Source organism: Natator depressus, chromosome 2, assembly GCF_965152275.1.
Source record: "Natator depressus isolate rNatDep1 chromosome 2, rNatDep2.hap1, whole genome shotgun sequence".
Classification (NCBI taxonomy): domain Eukaryota; kingdom Metazoa; phylum Chordata; order Testudines; family Cheloniidae; genus Natator; species Natator depressus.
Genome location: NC_134235.1, coordinates 104126685 through 104146754, shown reverse-complemented (window position 1 = coordinate 104146754; position 20070 = coordinate 104126685).

The window sequence follows — 20070 nt, the reverse complement described above, 5'->3', positions numbered from 1 at the left end:
ATGTAATCCTTCTGCCAGGTGGAATCAGCAGCAGTAAGGGTCGGGTTCAGTAAGGTTCCTCTTAATCCAAAAGAGAAGTGGCTTGAACACCCACCCAGTAATCTGGGAAAACTAAACACCATTCCTGGACACCTCTAGGAGGCAATACTTTCCCACTCACAAGCACTGAGTCTATGTATAACAAAAGAAAACTTTCACTGAAAGGGAACCCAGCATTAATAGATCTTCTTCTGAAGAGCTCTATGTAAACTCAAAAGCTTATCTTTCTCACCCACAGAAGGTGGTCCAATGCAAGATATTACCTCATCCACCTTGTCTCTCTAACTGTTGAGTTAGCAGATAGTACTTGGTTGAGTTTTATCAGATAAAGGGCCAGATTCTGGCAGGCTCTGTATACATGCACAAGGGGAGAGAGGGAGCAAGGAGCTTTCCAGATCTTCCCACTCCTCCCTTTTGCATCTCTGAGCATGAACTGGACAGATCCCTCTGGCTAGAGAAGGCTTTTCTCACTCTTAAGCCATGATGGGCACTAGAGGTATGTCTACATGGGAATAAATAAACCAGCAGCTGGCCTGGGTCAGTTGACTCAGGCTTGTGTGGCTCAGGCTCTGGGTCTGAAAAATTGTTGTGTACACATTTGGGCTCGGGCTGGAGCCCAAGTTCTGGGAACCTACAAGTCTGGAGGTGGCATGGGGCTTTTATCCCCATGTAGATGTACCCTGGGAGTGAAATCCTGGTCCCATTGAAGTCTGTGGGAGTTTTGCTGTGGAGTTGGGATACATCTCCACTGCAATAAAAAACCCATGGCACAGAGTCTCAGAGGCCTGGTCAAATGTCATGGGCTCACAGGGGCCAAATATAGCTGTGTAGACAGCAGCAGCAAGCATTGGGTTCATTATCTAGAGCTTGGGCTGGAGTCTGAGACCCACCTGCTGCTAGTGGGGTTCCGAGTCTGAGTATCTGCACAGCAATGTTTAGCCCCGTGGCATGAGCCGCAGGAGCCCCAGTCATCTGACCGGTGCCAGCTGCAGCCCCCCCATTGGACTTTTACTGCAGTTTAGACATACCCTTGGAGCCAAGATTTCACTCTCCATGTCTGAAAGGGTAATATGAGAATCAGGTCGTGCTGCACTCTTACCCCATCTCTGCATAAACTGTCTGACCACAACCCAGGAGGCACAATTCACCTCTAACTTGTCCATCTTTTGATTCTCCAAGTGGAGTTCTAACTGACTCAGAATTCCCAGGGACTCTGGGAGACCCCTTCCCCAGTCTGCAGAGTTAAATCCTGAGTGTTGAGCACCCACCCTCTCAACATTAGGATCTTGCCATGGTGTCTCAGGTTGGGCACCCAAAAATTGAGATGTCCCAAATTGCTAGTCATTTTTCAGACCCTTGGCCTTTCTTACTTGGCCAACAATAACAGTCTGCTTGGTTCTCTAGATAATACAAGTTAAAAGCACCATCTCTGCCCTGAGTGCCTTATAATCCAATGAGTTTTTTAGACATAAAGGGAGTTTTGCAGTACCAAGTCTGAGCAGCTTTACCTCTAATTTGTTTTAATTTACTGTAGTTTTGTATTATCATATGGTCTGAGATGAAAACCAACTTTATTCTGAAAAACTCTGCCAGATAATCTGCAGCATTGCTCATCTGTGCAGCTGAGTAACCTAGAAGAAGCAAAGTATGAAGACAGGGTTAGAATGACAATTGACTAGTTGAAGAATCCCACTTCATCATATCTGAGTTTCCTTACACACTAGAGGAGACTGGCTATGTTATACCTGAATTTGTCTCCATATTACACGCATATTAAGCTATTTGACAAGGACATTTCATATTCGGATATACAGTAGATTGCAGAATACAAAACACCAATGCGTGGAGGAAGTATAAGTATTTCAGTATGTTCTGCAGTGTTTTATGTGAAGTATAAATTTTCATTATGTAAGGTACATTTTTTTCCTGTGTACAGCATATCAAAGTTCTACCTTATGACTGTCTATGCAGTTTCCAGGTTTTATTATCTCATACATATGTTTCAGTACATAATGGAAGAGCTTACTAAGCATTCATATTTGTATGGAAACCAGATGTATTTCTTGATGGCCTTGTGTAGCTATGTATAGAATCATGGATTTATATGAGAGTTGTTAAGACAAAGCATCACAGTCACACATGATACTAGTTATATGCCCAGGAGGTATGCCGTACTAAATGGGATGAACTAAATGCCCTTTACTCATTCCGCAAGACTTCTAACATTCTTGTGCATCTAACTTTTTCAAGAGATCAAGTGCACCGATGACATCCACCAAAACACCCAGATTTACTTGGTCATCTTGTAAAGAAATTCCGCTCAGATGTACACCAGTCAATGCTGTAAAAACAAAGATATCCTAACTTCTGCTGTATTTTTTTAATCAGCTAATGTTCAGTGACTGACTTCTACCCTTCAGGCATTTTCAGACTTACTGTATTTTCTGTAGTCTTGAAGCATATGCTCTTGAAACAAAAATTACTTCTGTATCTGCATTCAAGAAAAAATATTACATCTCCAGATTTCCTATGAGGAAGATTGTTTTCCATTTTCCCCTTCGCCAATGAGCAGCTACCACTGATCACATGTAAAAACTCAGATTCGTTAACTATGGTAAGTAATGTCTGCAGTGTTGTTGTAGCCCTGTTGGTCTTAGGTTTTGAGAGACAAGGTGGGTGAGGTAATATTTTTTATTAGACCATCGTCTGTTGGTGGAAGAGACAAGCTTTTGAGCTACACAAAGCTCCTCTTCAGATCTGGAAAAAGTACTCAGAGTGTCACAGCTAAATACAAACTGGGACCGATTATTAAGGGATTAATACATATTGCAGGAGACCAGTTAAAATAAAGTGGGAAATTAGCACCTCTGCAGTCATAGAACAAAGGAGGGGAGTAGGTTACAAATGGTTGTGATAAGCCATAAAGCCAGTGTTTTTGTTGAGCCCATGATTTGGTGTCTAGCAGAGTTAAGTATTTAAGTTCCCAGGCTTGTCTTTTGAAAGCGGTGTGCAGGTTTCCTTTCAGGACAAGGATTAAGCGATCCAGTAAGTAGTGACTGCTTTGTGAAAAGTATTCACCCAGGGGTGATAGGGTGTTTTTGTCTTTTATCATTTTCTCTGAGTTCATTTGAGAGTGTCTGGTTTCACCCACATAGGCTATGGCTACACTGGCACTTTACAACGCTGCAACTTTCTCAAAAAAACCACCCCCCTGAGCATAGCAAGTTACAGCGCTGTAAAGCGCCAGTGTAAGCAGTAATCCCCTCATGGAGGTGGAGTACCAGGAGCTTTCCCAGCGCTGGCGCGTGACCACACTCGCACTTCAAAGTGTTGCTGCGGGAGTGCTCCCGCGGCAGCGTTTTGAAGTTTCGAGTGTAGCCATGCCCTAAGTTGTTGTTGAGGCATTTAGTGCACTGGATGAGGTACATCTCATATTGTGATAGGCATGTGTAGGACCCATGGATCATGGGCGGCGAGTGACTTGGCCACTGGAGGAACCCCTGGCTCCGCCCCCTCCTCTTCTGCTGTCTCCCCGCCCCCCTGCAGAAGCCCAGCATGCACACACACAAACCCGCAGCCCCGGACCCCAGCCCAGCACTGGGCGGCGTGGCCAGAGCTCCCCCAGTCCTGGTGCACCAGGCAGCTGGGCAGTGCAGTCCAAGTGCCAGCTGCCCTGAGTCCCTGCAAGAGGCGGGCTGGCCAGCCCCAGCCCCAGCCAGCCTGGGCCAGAACAGAGCACCAGGAACTGCAGGAGGGGGCCTGGGGGCGGAGCACGGGCAGGGCCACACCAGGCTGTTTGGGCAGGCACAGCCTCCCCCAAGACTATGATACCCGCTACCCATGCCATGGATCTTGAAAGGTGTGTTGTGTGGGGGGGTATTGATCATCACAGCAGAGGTGATACTTCTGCAGGTTTTGCATCTGTAGTTACGGCAGGGTCTGGTGCCACTTTGAACTGGTGTGTCCTGGTCTGTGGGGACCTTGCTTCTGATAATGAGCTTGCCAAAGTTGTTGGAAGGCCAGAAGAGGGGGTTCAGGAAAGATTTATTTCAGGGTGTGGTCCCTATCGGAGTTGTAATTGTTTGATGATACCCAGTATGGGTTCCAGCGTGGGATGGTAAGTAACGTTATCTCAAGATTTTAGGTATCCCCATTAGTAACAACACAACAGGGAGAGTTAGGTAATGCTGTAAGTCCTGAATTAGCATCTATTTAAGTAAGGCAAAATGAGCATGTTTATGAGGCTGAATACTGTTGATTTTTATTCAATTTGAGAGCCACATGTGAATTACTATTATAAAAGCTAGTTTGGTGTACATTAAACAAGTCACCCTTCACTACTTACTTCCTTGATCACTTCATTAAAAATGCACTGCAGCTTGACGGAAGGTAGGCCTATTTCAAAAAGACTGGCCTTTTAATAGGAACTTAAAATGTCACATCTGAACCCTCAGATTGGCATATGGGAACATACATTGCCATTTTTTGGAGCTACATGCCAGTTTGTCCATCCAAAAAAAGACTTGCACGTTCACTTACAACCTTCCTTTGGAAATTGTACCAAGAAGGTTAGAAACAAGTTGTGTGGCACTCGTGGAACGGAGGAAGAACGGTGACTATAAATCAGATTTTCATTCCCCTGATCCTTTGCTGAAGTTGGAGCAGCTTCAGAGTGGCCAACTTTCACAGGTTAGAGTAGTTCTGAGAGGACTGCTTCATCAGCCAGCAATCTGCTCTCTCACATCCCTGGCCTGCACAGGAATACCCCTACAGCTATGTCAGCTTTACATCACCTGGCCATTCCCCCTGTGTTAGAAGACTCCCCAGCTGCCATGTTAGGACAGGTATCTCTATTCCCTTGGTGTGATCAGATCATCAAAAAAACGATAGCGCTGGGGTCACAATTAGGCCCACAATCTTTATTCCTCTCTTCCTGAAGAAACCAGTTATGATTTAGAGAAGGGCAAAGCCACAAAGTTCAAATCCAGATTTGAATTTTCCCCAAGTTTGGGTGTTGGGAATGGGATTGTAGGTTTGGTTTGCATCCCACCACAGTCTGTGGTGGTGATGGGTTCAGAGGTGAGCTTTCGGTTCAGGCCCTCCCTAGATTCATAGTCCAGAGTTCAAAGTTTCTACAAAACAGGGCCATTATCTATTGGTGATACACGGTACTGTATGCTGCATATTGTGCTGTATAACTCTCAATCTCAACTGGCCTAAATCATCAAAGAGCACTTAAGTTTTAAAATGAATTACATTTAAAAAAAAAGGATTTCTGAGTAACATTAGCCAATGTAAACAACTGAATACCGAGATGTAGAGCAAAGTCACTCCTTTGAGGATTCAACTCCTTGCCTGTTTTGCTTTGGTGAAAATCTGTGCACTTGTATGAACTTTTCCAACTGAAGGTTACATTAACATTACACAGAGAGAGTAAATTAATTTAGAAAATTATCAATTTGTGGAGTTTCTCGAAAATGCAGTAACATGCACACAAAGCAGCTCTTTGTGAGCCAGCAGCTGTCCCATTCTCAGTTCACAGCTTCATTAATCATGGGCTCTGCATGTTATTGTCTAAATTGCAGTGCCATTTGAGAAAGGGAAAACATTGGGAAAGAAATGTTGCTTATTCTTTGCAAACTGGTACAGATTACAGTTGACAGTAGGGCTAGAAATAGTTTATTGTACAGCTAAGGTTTTATTGTATTTTTTAATGGCTTTATAATTCCCCAATTGAAAAATCTTTTTGGGGGTTGCTTTACAGATTTCAGTACCAGATGAGTTATAGGTGAATACAGGTGTACACAATATTGTGAGACCAGTTCACCAAAGGAAAACTTGAGATTTGACATAGTCACATTCTGAAGTAGCTTGTATGACCAAGGTCTGGAAAGGAGAATGTCTGACCTCTGTCAGTGGAAACACACACATCCACACACACTTCAAAAATATGCATTAAAATGTAAATGACAATAAAAGTGCTACTGCATTACTAGGATTACCTTCAAGTTGTTATGACATAGCACACACTATTGCACTAAACCTAAACCCGTGCTGTATGGGACTCTGCTGCAGACTCCATGTGATGTTTGGTGTGTGTGTGTTGCCTTCCTGCTCCCTGTTCCTGTTTTGTTTCTGGGTCCTGCTCCCTGACCTCAGTGTTCTGTTCCTGATAAAGGCTGTGTCTGTGTGTGGATAGTGTGGGTGTGTACAGCTACTCAGGGACTGCTGCTATATGGCTGCTGTTCAGACTGTTATGTTTTGTTCAAACTATTGCTGACCTAACCAGTTTGTGATTCTTATGTTTTGATGGACAGCCTACCTGCTGTTTTGCTGTGAGTACGTGCGTGGGTGTGTATTGCTATTCTTGGGGGCATCAGAGCATAACACTCCACTACCAGTACAATGCAATGTGGCAGGGGCATGACAGGTATTGTTCTTGAGCTCTAACATTCTACCTCTCCAAATTAAGTCAACATTAATACACACATAAAAACAAATACAACCAACTAGGCATGTATACTTAACTTGGCCCCAGACCCATTGTGGTTGGCTCAGTACAAACATCTTACAAGTAGATGGCCCCTGCCCCAAAGAGCTTACAATCAAAGTATAAACCAAGACACAATAGGTAGATATAGAGAGACAGGGGAGAACAAGATAACAATGAGACAATGCTGATCAGCATGTCATAGCTCACCAGCCTAACCATTGCTGAGTATTTTGTAGGCATCACTTCAGAGGAGAGTTTTAAGTCAGGAAGGGTTTGGAGGAGGACTGTGGATTTCCACAATCATCAGCATTTAAACCAGTCTGCCTTGGAGTAAGGGTTTGTCTACATGGAAACTTAGTGCATGGCAAGCTAGCATGTAAATCTATAATGCAGTAGCCTGCTACACACTAAATCTCCATGTGGACCACAATAAAAGTTCAATCAGCAGTATGTCAAAGAGCTCTACAGAACTTTTAATGTGCGGTAGCAGGGTCCTCATGGCGATTGAGCTATGCACTATTGAGCGACAGGCTAGCGTGCTGTAGATTTACACCTTGGCCTGCCGGGCACGAAATCTCCATGTAAAAATGCCCTAGGAGTATGGGCCTGATCCTACTTCCAATGAAGTGGGCTTTGGTGGCCATCTTTGCATCAAGGACTCCTGGACAAAGTGAAGCTCAGCTAGGCAGAAGCATTAGTTCATGCTGACTTTCACCATATCTGTGTACCAATGATTGTTGGTGCCAGCTTTGTTCTCCATTTCCATACACTGGATACACTGGAAAACATAATCCCAATTATACATACAAAATGATGGGATCTAAATTAGCTGTTACCACTCAAGAAAAACATTGTGGATAGTTCCCTGAAAACATCTCCTTCATGTGCTGCAGCAGTGAAAAAAGCTAATTGAATGTTAGGAACCATTAGGAAAGGGATAGCTAATAAGACAGAAAAGATCATAATGCCACTATATAAATCCATGGTATGCCCACACCCTGAATACTGTGTGCAGGTCTGGTTGCCTCATCTCAAAAACGGTATATTGGAATTGGAAAAGGTACAGAGAAGGGCAACAAAAATGATCTGGGGTATGGAACAGCTTCCATATGAGGAGAGATTAAAAAGACTCGGACTTTTCTGCTGGGAAAAGAAATGACTAAGGGAGGGGAGATACGATAGAGGTCTATAAAATCATGACTGGTGTGGAGAAAGTGAATGGGGAAGTGTTATTTACCCCTTCACTAGCACAAGAACCAGGGGTCACCCAAAGAAAATAATAAGCAACAGGTTAAAAAACAAATATGAGGAAGTATTTCTTCACACAACGCACAGTCAACCTCTGGAATTTGTTGCCAGGGGATGTCATGAAGGCCAAAAGTATAACTGGGTTCAAAAAAGAACTAGATAAGTTCATGGAGGATAAGTCCATCAATGGCTATTAGCCAGGATGGGCAGGGGCGCAATGCCAGGCTCTGGGTGTCCCTAGAAGCTGAGACTGGATGACAGGGGATAGATCACTTGATAATTGACCTGTTCTGTTCAGTCTCTCTGAAGCACCTGGCATTGGCCACTGTTAGCCAACTGGCCACCTGGAAGACAGGATACTGGGCTGGATGAACCATTGGTCTGATCCAGTATAGCCATTTTTACTTTCTTATGTTATATTCACAAATAAATCAAAACATGACAGGCAGGTATAAAATGTGATATTACATACATGCATATGTGCATGTGTTTGTAAACAAACGAACAGTGACATCCAGGGATACTTTCCCTTTATTTATGCAACTAGGTGATAAAACTGAGCTTATTCTGCATCTTTGTCTCACCTGCCCATATCAGGAATACATCTAACATTGTAAACCTCTGCGGTTTTCATTACAGCTTCCATTTTGTAATGAGGAGCTCACAGAAAATTGTCCTCTTGCACCATAACATGGCCTAAGGTAAAAAGCAAGGATTTAAAATTATATTTACTATATGTGGCCATTGTCAACTGAGGATGTTAAGGTCCAGTACTATCTAAATTGCCAATGTTAGAAATATCTGATATCTTCTTGGACAGCTGTCATTCCAAGCTTTTTACTCATATGAAGCATCTGAAGCCAGCCTTGGCAGTTTGCAAGATGATAGGTTTTCAGTGTGAGATATCCTGATTAATAAATATTGGAGATAACTCAGATAGGGTTGCCGATGAAGTCTCTATATATATCGATCTAGCTCTTTAGATTTTTTCCCTATGATGTTGCTTTATCCTTACATGTTACGGTATCACAGACATTGCAATAAGCTCTTAAATAAACAAAATGTTTTCTTGAACTTGATAGACTCATAACCTTAGGACAACTAAAGCTAGTGGACAAAAGTAAGCACTTAGTCCTTCGTTTGGGTCTCCATCCTTTTTTCTTCTCTCCATAGATCGACACTGATTAAAAAAAAAAAGAAATGAAATAAAAACACTCATTGGAACTAAAACCAGGGCTGTGCAAAGAATTCCAGACAGAACATGAAACCAGTGAAATGCATCTCAATGAGTACTCAATCAGAAAAACTAGTCCCAGAGGGTATATGAAGGCACTTTTAAAGTGAAAGTTGACTGCGACAAATCTAACATTGTCCATGTACAACAATAGTCCAGCTAGTTTTCTCCTGACTGATCATTATCAAACTATCACTGACTGAATCAAGCTGATTGAAATAATTATGCTCCACCACACTCAGCACATTTTGCACAGAGTGGAGAGAGAGAATTGCAGCTATTGAGGAAGACTGGAATGAAATCAAGACGCCAGCCTGCATTTTGACTCCTGAGGAAGCCTGATGTATTTTGTGGGTGTCTCAATCTGATTATTTCACTCTGAGATGGAGGAAAAACTTAACATGGGTTGCAGTCACACTGGTACTTAGACTGGATGGGTATTTTTGCTGTGAAAATGCTGCTATCATGTATTAGTACTGCAGAAACACTGTTATTAGTTATTACAAAGAAACAGCCCTTAGTGCAACATTATTAGATTTCGATCCATTTTTTGTTTCTTTTGCTGTCAGTCAACCAAGATTGTTTCGCTTGCTGCATTCAGAGCCAGTGAAATATACAGAAAAGTGGCCATACATTTTCTTTTTTAAGTGCTGTGTATTCTTTACAGTGATTTACAGATAAATCCAGAGGAGAGTACACAGTATGGGCCAGATTTCTTTTAAAATGGCAATTAGTTTTGCAGTAACCCTTTTACAACCGCAAACAATTGACGGGGCACAAAAATGAAGAATGAAGGCCCCGATCCTAAACTGGGACTTATGGTGGTGGATCCCTTTGACAGCACAGAGCTTCACTGAAGTCAATATGGACGCCCACCTGTGAGCAACGTATTGGCTAAAGACTAACGTTCCTCAGACTGGCATTACAACTCAGATTACATAGTATTAATCTAATCCATATTCCTACTTTCTCATATTTTATATAATCTCATTATAACTATAAGAGGGGGAGGTTGGAGGTGATGAAAGATAGAAGGTATTAAATGTCGCTATACTCTGTTGAGAGCTGCACCTCAATCCCTGGGGTGGGTAGGATAGATGCAAATTATTGCATCTCTGTGATCACAGTGTTCTGTAACAGCCACCAAGGCGCTTTATACAAACCCAATATCTCCTGAATGCCTTAAATTCCTTCTCCCCGCATGCCACTGGCAGAAGCCAAGGATTATGGAGCGGGGATGGGGTGTACCTCATGTTGAGGAAATCTCCATCTTATTGTTAGGATAGCTTTGTCATAAACCAAGATCTAGCTCAAGATGTTCAGATGGATAAGGAGAACCTTAGAAATATGTGGATACTTACTTCAATGAGAGCAAATGTTTTGAAGTTTACGCAGGTCTATGTCCAAATTGCTGTTGACCCACTCCTTGCAGTCATTAGGTCTCTCTTTCTCTTCCATGGCAACAGATCAGGTAATGAAAAAAATAAGGACTGAAAATGTTGATTTGATGGTAATGGGTGTTACTCATAGCCTGCACTGGGATAAGAGGGCCCCAGGACATTGAATGTTATTTTATAAGTGGCAATTCCACACATTCTCTTCAGGTCCATGGATTTAGTTGCAGCTGTATCCGATTCTGAAACTGTGTTATGAGATACAGTATGTACAGTAAAATAGAACTCTCTACAGAGCAGGTTTCTATTATGGGATTAAACAAATTGTGCCCACACTGTAAAAAATTGCCAACAACTAAGAAAGGCAAATCTCCACAAAGCAGTATGGTAATTAAATCACAGACAAACAAAAATGACCTAAAATCAGCAAAAATATGTATATAAATGAAAAAAATATTGCACAGAAATGTATCTGCACCAAAATGTGTAAATTATTAAAATAAGAAATAACAAAACAAAAATTCAATGACTTGTTCCCATATGCACTATGTTTCTGCAACTGTTAATGGCTGTTGGATTGTAAAACTGCATGTAATGTGTGTATATTCATGAATTGCATATTAAAAAAAATCTTCAGCTAAACCAGAAGAGGCATTGATGATTACTGACTGAAGTTTAAGGGTTATTTTAATATTAATGCTAACCTGCATAGTCTAATGTGGTCTCTTCGGTTACTACAATATTACTCAGCCCATTTAAGGAACACAAACCTGAAAAAAAATTAAGTTCATTCACTTCCAAACCCATACCAGGCCATTAATTTAATTAATCGTCAACAGGTGTGGAAAGACTAATCCCATTTAAAAAGAAGACAATTGTCATAGTACGGCGTACTCTTTGTTAACGGTATCAACCAGATATCAAGCTTTGCAGGAGAGGATAAATTCAACAACATACTGCAATAAAAAGTGCTCTACTGGTTATCCGCTCAAAACTTATTTTCATTTAAAGTATTCTCCCTTGCCCTCTCTTATTTCTAGGATCTTGACATACAGTCATCAGCATTCACACTGTAAGATTAGGTTTAACATGTTTCTAAAGACTCCCATTAACCTTTCAGAAAGTCTGACATTTCCTGATTCACCAGACAACTAAGTCTTTTTCTATCAGGGTAGACAGTCTCTTCTTAAATCACTTACATGTGTCAATAATGAGTCCTTTCTTCACTGGAGAGCTAAATGAGACCTGGGCCCCTGCTTGCTATACTAAAGGGGTTTGTTTTCTGAACTGCTTATGTACAAGTGGAATTTAGAGGAGAAAGAGATGATGTTAGACACTCTAAGTTAACCCCCTGAATCTAAATCTCATGCAGCTAATATCAAATAAAGAGAGAGATGAATTCAATATTGAAAAACATTTTAAAAGAGACCCAGAGAGATCTAGAGCTTCAAGATATATATGACTGTTACAAAGACGACTCTCATTTTTGTGCTTCTACTCCGGCTGAGCCAGCATCTGTTTGTATTTTTTCTTTTTAAGACAAGCAGACATTCTCACTTTGCATGTGATATTTCATCTGTTCTCCATATAGGTCAAATGAATTGACATCACTGGGAATTTGCTTGGCTTCAGGCCTCAGGATTTGGCTTTGTATACCCATACAATTAACTGGATCCCTTTTTGCAGACTCAGGCCAAAGTGTTCAAACCTCAGTCCCTAAGGTTAGGGTTTTTTAATTCATATATCAGCATCTAAATAATAGTAGCTAAATTTTCAAGGATGCTGAGTACTTACAGATCCCTTTGACTTAAGTGGGATTTGTGGGTACATGGTACTTGTGAAAATCAGGTCACTCCCTTTTATTTAGATGCCTAAATGTTGATTCAAGAGCCTAACTTTAGGCACCCAGGTTGGAAAATGCTGGCCAATATATTTTCTGTGTCATTCAGCAGCAGAGGTTAAATTAAAAAACGAAATGTCAGGCAAGTCTTTAAAATTGGCTACAGTACAAGGTTATCTTTGGAACAGATTAAGGAAATAGTTCCTGTGTTCTCATATATTATGAGGCTGTGGTGGAAGTGACACCCAAGCCTCCTCCATATTAGACTTGAGGGGAATGGAAGAAGAACTCGGATCTTTTAAGCTCCATTTTTTCCTTTCCCAAGCCCAAGACAATTCTCAGGCAAATAAACTTTTAAGGTTTTTCTCTGTCATAGGATCAGCTACGGTAGCATATAAACTATATGAAGCACAAAATATGCTATCACGAATGCAAAGATCTCATAGGTAGACAAAAGCTGGCACTTTTGTATTTGTACGGGAGGTTACCCACAGGTTTTTCACAGGAAGACAATCACACCTTGACCACTGCAAACAAATGTAGCCACCTCTCCTTACATCATTCCCAATGTCTGGCCTAAGTTTATGCCTGCCCAACAGATGTGATACTGGCATTGCTCTGCTGGCATAACTCCACGGGAGAGATGCAGCCTACACCAATGGAAGGGATTTTCCTGTCAGTTTGGGAATACCACCTCCCCAAATGTGGATAGACAGCAGCATTCATCCATTGACATAGCTGCACCCACACCTTTTCTTAGCATACGCACAATGTGCCTCAGGTGGCATGTGACCAGGATTCATCACCAAATTTGGGCTGCTCTTTGGATCATTACCTTCCCTGAGCTGGGCACTGACGGGGAGCGTGACATGAATGCTGATCCATGCCCCTCTTTATCCACACGGGGGGTTAGGTCAACAAAGCTATGATGCTCAGGCGTGTATATTTTTCACACCCCTGACTGATATAGCTATGTCAACTTCACTTTAGACTGGGCCTAAGTAACAAGAGAAACTGAAGCATGAATCTGACATGTTGCAGCTTCACCTTTTCTTTTTTCAAGTGAGGTGTGGAACATTAGATATACTACACAAAGTCCTCTCTCCAGAACAATGTCACTGGCACTGATAACACACTCTGAATGCACTGAAGATCATCAGTGGCTGTCGAAAACAACATCCAAAACATCTTTAACTAATTCTTTTCAAGCAAACATTTTTTCCAGACTTCAGACCTTGTAAAATATCAGATTTCAGCCCAAATGCCATTGTTCTGGCTGAAAAATAACTCCCCCAAAAGAAGGGTTAAAACGATAAAGCAAAATGCTCACAGACTTTTATTAGTTGTCCAATACCCAGCAATGTTAAATCTTTTATTTCATAGATTATATTTTGCCCCATTACTTCTCAGAATGTTCCTAAATATAGTTATACAATATAACCAAGAGAGTAATGCTAAAGCCATCAACTAAAGTAAAATGGGTAGCCATGAGATGAATCATCTACAAATCAATGCAATATTGTTTTCCCCCCTTGGTTTACTAATAAATCATGTCCAAGGCAGGCATGATGGCTTTTCTGATCTCTCAGTGCTACAAATTATATTTGACGTTTTAGAGCAGATTGCATGGAATGGATATTGAGTCAAATTCTGATCTCAGTTACGCTGGTGTAAATCCACAATAAATCCACTGACAGCAGTGGAATTTTCTACATGTGCATCAGTGTAATTTAGGCACAGGACACGACCCTAAGATAATCACAGACTACATATGCAAAATACAGTTATGCCTACTCAAAGGGCAAACACAAACTTCTATTGCTGAAAAGAAAACCACCAGACTGATTTGGGGATTTCCATTTAGGAACCATAAATGTGAATGAAAAATTGACAGTAGAAAATTTCTGAAATGTAGCTGCATAATGTAGGAAGTACCACATCCCAGACGGGATGATATAGGAAGGAAGCATGCCATCTCCTGGAAATATACTAATAGCTTTGTGGGAATTCTGGGGATGATTCCCCTCCATTGTTGTATAATGCTCGGTTGGACCACTGTAAAAACTTCGCACAACAAAATTATATACAGCTTATATTATGCTGTATATCCTCCTCCCTGACCTTTCTTTAAACATTTTAGATAAAATAACACAATGTGACAAACTATTTGGTAAAGGTCAGAATTAACAATGACCACATAATTAGATGTTATCCAACTCCCATTTAAATAGGACCACAAAGAAGTGTTGAAAGAAAATATACTAGCGGTCATTGAATATAAACAGAAAAAAAAACAGTAAATTGGAATAAACTCCCAATCTCTCAGACAGGAAAAGTGGGAATAATCAAGAAAGTGATTCTGTTTTAACTGATATAAATTAAATGTACCCTTATGACTCCCAAATACCTTCAAAAATTAATCTGAAGTGGTGAAATATCACACATTAAACATTCAACTTTAGTACCTCTGTACCAAATAGGGGCCTGGTTTCCTCCTAATATAAACAATCAGATATTACAATACGGTGTGGATCCCACAGAGGGTCCCAACATGTAAAACAAGATTAAGTGCATGGTCATAATGAAATAGTTTGTTGGAATAAAATGGGTTGATGGGCTGGCTCACATAGTGAGGAATAAATTATTGATATGGCATTTTAGTGTAAAGCCTAACATGGGAAATGCCTCTATGAGATAATTTATGCATGAGTAGCACATACTTTCATTATTGATTAGCTAAAGGGATAACATTGCTACTGCAAATGCATGAAAACTGTCTTACTGGGCCAAATTCCATTTTAGTTTAATTTTGATAAAGTCATTTGGGTTACACCAGGAATTTATTTGGCCCATCAATCCATTTTATCACTTGTACCTGGATGAATCAGGTCCAAATCAAGATGGTGACCAATTTACAAATACCTTCAGATTAAAATTGTTCTGAGCCAGGCTAAGTATCCTCAAGAAAAGAACGATAGAGTTAATGAACAAAAACAGAGTACCCACAACAAGACGACTTAACAAGTCTATAAATCATTAACAAAACTTAAACTGAATTGTGGTTCAGGGAGCATTCTGATAAAAAAAACTGATGATGAAGACATTGGAAGACAAATGCAAGAGAAAGGATAGCACACAGATTGTGTGCAAACATATCATTCTAAATGTCAAGTGTAGCTTGATATACTATAAAAGCTTACACCAAGATGACATGACTCCATGCAAACATCACCGACTTGAGGCAAACAGTTTGCCAGATGCCTCTAGATGTTGGCTGGTGCTTAATTATATCAATATATCCGCTGTGAGCATGTCCCCATTTTAAAAAATACTGGCCCATGATTATTAGTCCAACTGTTTAAGAAGCTCTAGTGAGAATCACCTCAAAATGACTATGCACAAACACTACGGAAGTTGGCTAAAACTCATGAAATATTTGGAGGAAGAAAGGTTGTGTAGGCCAACAATGAGTGCTTTCGTTTTATTGCAAATTAGGGGTTGGGTTTTCAAACGTATTCAGCAAAAAACTTCAGTGGGATTAGAGTCCTGCCAATGCAAAGCACTTTTGAAAAGTCCATGCTAGAGATATAAACATCATAGTCAGAGGTGCCCATGAGGTGCGTATTTCAGTTCCAGATCAGGATCGGAACTTTCCCAAATTTTGAGACTGTTGCAGTCTGGGAATTCGATTTTGGCCCATCTCTTATTACAGTGGAATAATCTAGGCCCTTTGGTTTTGGTTTTTACTTTGTTTTAAATTCCCAGGAATTTATCAGTGTTTCTTACAATTTTTTTTTTAAACAGGTAAAATCAGTCCAAAAAATTAACTTCATATTTTTCTGCGTAAATATTGGGGTTAATATTGGAAGATAGGAGGAGAGAAGCAAAAGCCTCAAATAGAGAAAAGTCTGAGTATTGAAAGTAAAAACAGTTTTGTACATTTACAGTATGGACATGTATGCAAATGAATGAGTGCGTGCTTGCGTATCTCCCACTACATTATCTTACTTTAACAGACAGCTTCACATTTGCACTTAGACTAATTTATTATTAACACAAATACATCTATCTAATCTAATGTATTGGATTTTCTTAACATAATCAGTATTTTCATGTACTTGGGTGATCCAATATTTGGGTGAAAAATCAGTAAAAAAACAAATTACTTTTGTAAAACCTGGGGATTTTCAGTAGAAAACAGTAAGTGAAAACGAAGGCCTTAATTGTAACAGTCTGTAAAATATATACACAGTGGATATAATTTTCAAAAGCATCTTAGTGATTTAGCAGAGCCTAAATTCCACAGATTTTACTGGCTCCTAAATGCCTAAATCACTTTTGAAAATGGGACTTAGGTGCACAAGTCATTCAGATGCCATCGAAAATTTTACTTATGTTATGTAATGCTGAAATTATTGTTGACAGCTCATACCCAAACAAATCAAACCATTATTTTAAGCAAAAATGAAACACATATCCATCGAATCTATTTATTTTAGTTTCTATACCATGCCTCCCATCATATCTAAGCACCTTACAGAATGTAAGTAAGCTTTGTGAGGGGTTTTGTCCATCAGTCTACCTAAGTAATTACACAACCCTCATCATCATAGTATATGGGTGCCTACTAGGAATTTAAAAACACAAACAACAACCTCTCTTTCGTCCTTCCAGCAAGAAAAATAGGTTGGTTAGTTTATCAGAATTTTTTCATTGGCATAAGTGCGTGTCGTGGATATGCTGTGTATGTGCAATACTGACATAATTTTTCACTTCTCTCTTTCTGTTCAGAGGCAAGGGTAAGTGGAATTTCATTTCTCTCATATTTTCATGTCCTGCCAATGCACCCTCTCTTGGACAATGTGCTACTGGGAAAGAGGGGAAAGTGATACATATGGAAATGGAGTGTCTCAGAAACGAAAACATGGCACCATCCCGTGAACTTTCATTTCAATGCAGAGCAGAAAGATAGAGGGAGAGATTTCATATAAATGTTTCATATAAACATTTCATATAAATGTTTATTGGTTACAAATAGATCTTTCTAGGTAATTTCTCTACCTGGGCTTACGTGGAGGGTAGAATAGATTTTTGTTGAAGATATGGTATTATTGTTAATAATACTTATTGGAAAGAAGACAATACTGACTAAAGGATGTTCACCGGGGTTTTTACAGGGACTTTCTTTCTTTCTTTCTTTCTTTTTGGCACTACCGAGATGAAACAAAAATAGGAACAAATGGTTGTTATTAGTTTGGATAGCTGCCAAGTCTCCATCTTTTGCACAGAGAAACCAGATGACTGAAAATAAGAAGTGGAGAAAAAGAGAGTCTACAATTAAAGAGTGGGAAAGGGAGGTTGGGGATCAAGGCATCTGTTGCCACCGCAAAATATGTGGCAGTTTTTCTCTTCACATAAGATTTCATTATTCAAGTCCTTAATGTGACCTACCTTTAAAAATTCTATTTCAGGTTGTGAAGCCTGTGAAATTATATTTCTTATATTCCAATTTTGTTTTCTAAAAAAGGAAAACAAATCGTTGCCAGTAACCAGCACTCAGGAACAACCCTACAACAACAAACAAAAGCAATAGACTCAATCTAACTCAAACGGGGTTGGACCCTGCGTGCACAAGGTGAAAGAAAATAAAACATTAAAAACACTGATTTCAGTTTCAAGATTCTACAGTCCCGTTAAAAGCAATAGAGCAAATTTTAAAATAAAGGAAAAATACATTGATAGTATTCATTTCAGATAAAACATTTAAAAGAAGGGGGTATGAGAATTCTAATTCCTGTCTCCTTAGCTGTCTCTGTCTGAAATCCCTCCCAGGACACCTCGCGGCACAGAAATAATATTACACATTGTCTAGCTGGTTAAATTAGCTACTACTAGTATCAGGATTTCTCTCTTTAAAAAACAACTAAATGTTTGTATTTTGTAAGATGTTCTTTGATGATATTGAAAGCTTGCTAAAAGTGGTAACAATTACTCAATCCAAGCCTTGATATTATGCGTTACTTTTCTGTGGTTTTTTATTTAATTATCCGCTTTGTAAGCTCCATTATTAAAGAAAATAAGTACTATCCTTCAAACAGAGCTAGGATGGCAGCAAGGGATGGGGGATCTCTTTAGCATTCATTTTAATAAGCCTTTCGCTCTTAAGCCCTGACCTTCATTTATAAGATAAAAATATGTTTGAAGCTGGGAGTCTCCCTGAGTTACTAGTAGCCAACTTATTCTTCCTCCCTCAGTCCTAATATTTTAAGATGCATTCAGATGAGTTATATGACCATTCTGTGCAGTTTTTGGAGCATTTCATGTAATTTACTGTTGTATTCTAAATGTAATTTTTAAAATACTATATTATTTATTTTCTGCTATAGAGAGGTAAAGATTCTACATTATCCTCTAGGGCCAACCAGAATAGATATTAATCAGGTTCATATTCACAGAACAAAGACGAAAACTAGTGGACACCATTTCTCTCTTGATCTGCTTTGGGCTCCCAATGCCATTCTGTTTGTACCATTCCTTTGGCCAGGCATCCACCACCCACACTGACAGTTATACACAACCACAGCACTTTTGTTTTTGGCCTAGTTAGTACTGTCGTCTGATACAAAGCCAAGAGCATGATGAGCCTATTGTCTTGCTATCAACAGTTGTTTCTTCATAATTTATTCAGCTTTCTGCAGAGAAAGTGAAGGCCAAAAAAACAGAACGAGCAGCCAAGATGGCACTTGGATTTGGGGCCCTGAAACAAAACCTGAGAACTGTCCTAATCCTGTTCCTGTACACTTTGAGGTGTACGGCAATTGCACCGCCTATAAGGATAAATAAACAGAGGAAGGAAGGCCCAGCAGTTACAATGCTAGCCTGGAACTTGGGAGACCCTGATTCAATTACCTGCTCTGACACACCTTGGGCAAGTCACTCTCACTCTCTGTACCTCAGCTCCCCATCTGTAAAGTAAGGAATATAGTACTTCCCTGTTTCACAATGGTGTTATAAGGTGCTTAGATACTCCAGTAATGGACGGCATATAAGTACCTTAGATAGATAACTGAGAGGTCCTGGATAAATAAAAAGGGGTTTAGATTGCTGTAGGAGCAGTTCAGTAGATTTGCTCTACAATATTTCCATTCATTGTGAGAAACTGAAAAGGGAAGAGAGAAAAACAAAACACACAGATTTTGAATATTAGGTCTTTGTAAAGACAATTGCGTGAAAGTCACTTGGAATTCTGCCTGGAATAATAACTCTATCTATAAAGGATCCCCTACTATTTGCTCCAGTACACACACACTATTTTCCTATTAAAACTCTTCAGCTATAGCCCAATACAGGGCTGCTACACTCTGCCCCCTAAATCCACTTAAGAGATTCACAATGACTTGTAGCTGAAGCTGCAACATATACCCGCGATAAGGCTCTGAAGACAAGTGACTAAAACACTGAAATCTGTTACAAACAAGCTACACAAACATTTTTCTTGTAATCAGTTAGACAGATCTGTTGCAGTTCCTGAAGGTGACCTCTGGAGCAGAAAATAGGTTTCATTGCAATAAACCTGTACATAGCAACATGGTACCGTAGATAGAGAAAAATATGGACCAACATTAACTAATTAAATTCACCAGAAACAGTAATTAAATCACTTCAGATTAAATTTGATCTGCATATTCTAGTTTTCATGTAAACCTCAGACTATTCTCACCACTGATCAGGAGAGATATCACACTGAGGTACCTCATGAAACTAAAAGACATCCCTTTGAAAGATCATACAAGCATTGCTTGAGGGCTAGCGCTTTAGTTTC